Source organism: Choristoneura fumiferana, chromosome 10 (assembly GCF_025370935.1).
Source record: "Choristoneura fumiferana chromosome 10, NRCan_CFum_1, whole genome shotgun sequence".
Taxonomy (NCBI): domain Eukaryota; kingdom Metazoa; phylum Arthropoda; class Insecta; order Lepidoptera; family Tortricidae; genus Choristoneura; species Choristoneura fumiferana.
Window position 1 is genome coordinate 1,699,633 of NC_133481.1, and position 5,391 is coordinate 1,705,023.

The window sequence follows — 5,391 nt, forward strand, 5'->3', positions numbered from 1 at the left end:
ACATAGGTCCGGTCTCAATGTCAGTGTCAGTGCAATAAGTGCGTGAGAAGAGGTCCATCTGCCATGTTTGCAATAAAAGGCTTTCTTCAGGAAAAATGTTATTTTTACAGCTGCCGATTGCCATTATTCACAGCAGTTTATGTACTTTAATGCAACTGTTGCGATTTTTTCGCATAAGAAAGAACTAAAGGAGCTGTTCTTGTGAATGTGAAGGTATCAAAAGCGAAAAAGAGGTACCTAGTATGAAAAAGTGGATACTACATCTTTTTAGGTTAGGGAACTGACTGTCCTACGAAAGCAAAATTGCAATAGCTCTATTAGAGGTAGGCGGGAAAGAACAGCAGGGCTACTACGAGATTCGAAAATCAAAGTTCGTATCATACCGTCCCTTTCACTCTTGTATTAAATTATATAAGCGTCGACGGGACAGAAGGTACGACACGAACTTCGATTTTCGAACTTCATAATAGCCCTGCTGCTGCGAATAAATAGATCTTGCATAAACGTATCATAAAGGTCGCGTGTGAGCAAAGTAATTGTTCTTGTTCATTAATTATTAATGATATTTAACTAACTGTTGCCCGCGACTCCGTGCGCGAAGAATGCGTTTATCACTATCCCTTGGGAACTATGCAATCTTCCGGATAAAACCCCATGTCCTTCCCCGGGACTCAAACTGTCTGTATACCGAATAGCATCTAAAATTCTAAATCGTTTCAGCGGTTAAGACGTGATGTGCTAACAAACAAACAGACTTAGTGGGAATAGCCGTTAAATATCATCCAAGCAAATCGATATAAAGCCGTGGCGGCATAGTGGTTTGACCTATCGCCTCTCAAGCTGAGGGTCGTGGGTTCAAACCCCGGCTCGCACCTCTGAGTTTTTCGAAATTCATGTGCGGAATTACATTTGAAATTTACCACGAGCTTTGCGGTGAAGGAAACATCGTGAGAAACATAAACATTAAACATTAAACATTAAACTGCACAAACCTGCGAAGTAATTCAATGGTGTGTGTGAAGTTCCCAATCCGCACTGGGCCCGTGTGGGAACTATGGCCCAAGCCCTCTTATTCTGAGAGGAGGCCTGTGCCCAGCAGTGGGACGTATATAGGCTGGGATGATGATGATGATGATGAAATCGATATAAGCTCTGCTGGGCTACCACGAAACTCGAATTCAAAGCTCGTGTCGTGCGGTCCCTCTGACACTAATACTATTTAATACGAGAGCGAGAGGGAACGCACGACACGAACTTCGAGTTTCGAGTTTTGTAGTAGCCCTGCTGACCTCAGTTTAAAAAAATGTAAACAATGTACGAGTATGTTACACTATAATATTCATTACTTATATCGGCGTTTAATCTAAGGCTGGTTTTAGTGTCACGCGTACCGTCAGTACGGGTCGCTCCGCACAGGCTGATCTATATGAGCTTCCTATCCGCGCGGACGGTCGTCCGTACGGACCCTCCGTATTACTCTAAAACGCTCCCAGGAAGCTCATATAGATCAGCCTGTGCGGAGCGATCCGTACTGACGGTACGCGTGACACTAAAACCAGCCTAAAACGTATGTTTTAAGATAAAAATAGGTAGACAATTATCATGTCTGATTCAACAATATAAATTACCTTTATGCAGATTATATTTTAATTTGGCATTTACTAGTGAATTGCCAGAATTAATCCAATAGTTGTAAATGATTCACGACTGATCAATTTCATGGCGTCGTCGGAAGGTGAGTGCAAGGGGGTGCGCTGTACCTCCCTAGCATAAAAAAATACGCTGAACATAACTGAACACAAAATAAAACCAATAAATATAAACATTAGGGATGGGCCGAAATTCATTTTACATTCGGTTTAACCGAATTTCGGCAGCTTGAGCCGAACTTCGGCATTCGGCCGAAATTCGGTTTAAATGCCGAACGTTCGGCACTAGAAAAAAAGAACCTACTTGTACTATGTTGACTGAAATTAAATTACGGTTGTGTTACTTTGAAGATGAGCTCTGGTTGAGTTCGAAACGCGTCAGTGTTGTATGGTGGTGGGTTTGTGTGATTTGTGTGTGTTCTTACAGTGTGGAGGTGGAGGAACTGCATGAACACGCATATTTTGCATAAACTTAACTATCATAAGGTCGCGGGTGAGCAAGGAAATTATTTTAGTTCATTAATATGGACCTCCGCAAAGTAACGCCTGATTCAATAAATTATTTAAGTATAATGGAATAGATTCATATTCGTAATCATTAATCGTGTTTCACGAAATTAAATCGTGTTTTTTTTTTATATTTTTGCACAGTTGTCATTTTGAGGTGATTTCCGCGCCCTAAAAAATCCTCCATTCACAAACAACACGGGTTGGCTGTTTAGGGGTTTCCAACGGAAATTGAAAAAAAAACTTCAATCCCTAGAGAATAAAAATGAACTTAAGTCCCGATATGCAAAGAGTAAAGTAACATTTTAAGAGCATGAGAAGTGAGAAAAATATTATAGTTGCCTGGTTTTGGCCTCAGGTGACCCCAGGGCTGGCACTTACCTCTCGCAAAGATTAGGAATAACAGTTCAGAGAGGTAATGCTGCCAGTGTCTTGGGGTCAATCCCTGGGGCAGAAAATTTGGATGACGTTTTTATTTTGTAACATAATTTAGTTTATAAATAGTTTTAGTCTTGGATGTTAGATAGTATTTATTGTTATGTATGTAAATAATTTGTTTTATAAAATATTGGGCTTATAGTTGCCCAAAAAGATTATTGGCAACCGTAGGTGCGTGCGACTGATCTTCACTTTAAATCAACGTGATTTATCATTATTGTTAATGTGTATGGTCTGATCGATACGAATTAGATTAGCCTAATGATTAGATTGCTGGCAAATCATCGAAACAACTTTTTTTTAAATTAAGCTGTAATTAATAATTGGGTACTTAAAGAGCTGAAGTACCATTGAGCGTCATTAACAGGAACCTATGTTGTATTTTTTAAAGTAAAAACCTTAGCGGTCCCCCGACACCGACTATTAAGGTACTAACTAGGTACTTATACTAAATTAACTTAGGCTTATTTTGCGGGAAATCACTCTTTTTATTTCATGTTTTTTAAACTCTGGTATTTTTTTTAAAGTGTACTAGTGTATTGGATATCCTGGCTGCAGCATCAGCTCATCGTGTTGCCACCATAGCATTGTACGTAGAATCAAATACTTACTGATCAAAAGGAAACAAACACGACGTGTCTGCTATTATTTTTTCAAGAGTATACTGGTGTGCTGGATATCCTGGCCTGGTACTACTAACTAGGTACTTATACTAAATTAACTTAGGCTTATTTTGCGGGAAATCACTCTTTTTATTTCATGTTTTTTAAACTCTGGTATTTTTTTTAAAGTGTACTAGTGTGTTGGATATCCTGGCTGCAGCATCAGCTCGTCGTGTTGCCACCACTGCATTGTATGTAGAATCAATTACTGATTAAAACGAATCCAAACACGACATATGCTATTTATTTTTTATAGTGTACTAGTGTGCTGGATATCCTGGCTGCCGCATCAGCTCATCCTGTTGCCATCATTGCATTGGTTGTAGAATCAAAATACTGATCAAAACGAATCCAAATACAATATATCTGCTATGGTTTTATCAAGAGTGTACCTATAGGTATACTATAGTGTTCTGGATATCCTGGCTGCAGCATCAGCCGAAAATTACATAATCTTGCGTAGTCCTACAGCAAACATGGGTGTTTTTCTAATTTTAGGTCCCAAATATGTTTGAAAGTAAAGTAACCCATTATGCGTCTAAGATTCTACCGCAGCGAACAAAAGAGCTGATGGTCTTGAAACGGCTGAACCGATTTTGATAAAACATGTATATGAACCATCGCTAGAAAAACCAGCTTTCAAATAAAAAATCGCATTCAAATCGGTCCACCCGTTTAAGAGCGAGACCCGTTTAAGATACCTCATATATGCCTCATATTATTGTAAAAATAATAACAAAAATAGAACCGACTACAAAAACCATGAAAAATTTTCTTACAATCTGAAGTCGGTGCCTCAGCACGAGCCAGCAGGAGTGGACCTATAATCATCTACCTCACCTACAACTATACGAGTATATTAGGCTTCAATCACTCCTGCTGGCTCGTGCTGAGGCCCGAATTCAGACTGTCAGAAAAATTTTCACGCTTTTTAGTGTAAAAGATCTAAGATACAATAATTTAATGTCAACTGCTCGTCACCTTTGCAAAAAATTGCTTTTTCCGATTCAGAGACGTTCATTATTGAGGAGTCCTGGTGCTTCATCACATCACCCGTTCCATTTCACCATATGAATTACGATGAGCTTAAATTGCTTAGCAACTGCGTTAAAGTAATTGAAATTCAACCCGCGAAGTACTTGTTATTGAGTATTCGCTCCATTGGTCAAATTTGGTCTTCATCATCAGTTCCATTACACCACATGATGATTTTCAAGAGCAAATGCACGAGTTACTCCTAAATATATCGAAATTACCATAGGCGTTCCTGAAATATTTGAAGAGTTCCCTCGATTTCCCTAGGATCCAATCATCAGATTCTTATTTGGTGCTTATGGGACTTAATTGAAAGCATTCCTAGACGAACGAAAAAAAAAATTCAAATCGTGACGTGAGGAGAACTATAAAAAAAAATACATCCGAATTGATAACCTCCTCCTTTTTTGAAGTCGGTTAAAAATTTGGTATAATACACGTGTTAAAAAAACAATGAACGTTATTGAGCGTTAATCAGACACCACCTACTTGCACACCAACAACAAGAACGTAACAAACTATGTAGATACCTACTCATAATGCGACTTAGGTACGTGTAATGTACCATCAGCCAAGGTAGGTAGGTACGTGTAATGTACCATCAGCCAAATATGTGGTCTACCACCCTAAATTGATAATCGTTTGCATGTCATAAAACAATAAATGCCAATAGACTGTCTGTCAACTTGTAAGTTCGACTTTAGCAACATATTCATTTAATAGCAACTTGTTTAAAAATTGATAGACCACTTATTTGGCTGATGGTACCTATACAAGAATTTTAAAACAAATTCCATAATAAGTGGCTCAATCGTTTGAAGTAAACCTTATACACCTAGCTACCTACTTACATTAAAGTAAAAACTAACTGCTTAAACCGACTGGATCATGTTCCTTTGATGTCATTTCATTTAGGGAGCTTCTCTCTCCAAGTGTGTTCACATGACCTGTATGAGCCCCTCATGGGCCCGGGGTATAAAACAGACAGCAATAAACTGTCCACCGAACCGAGACACTGGTATTTATTTACTTGCCCTTTCTACACTTAATAACCGTCACGATTCCGTTTATCACAGAACAACTATCACATAAATAATACA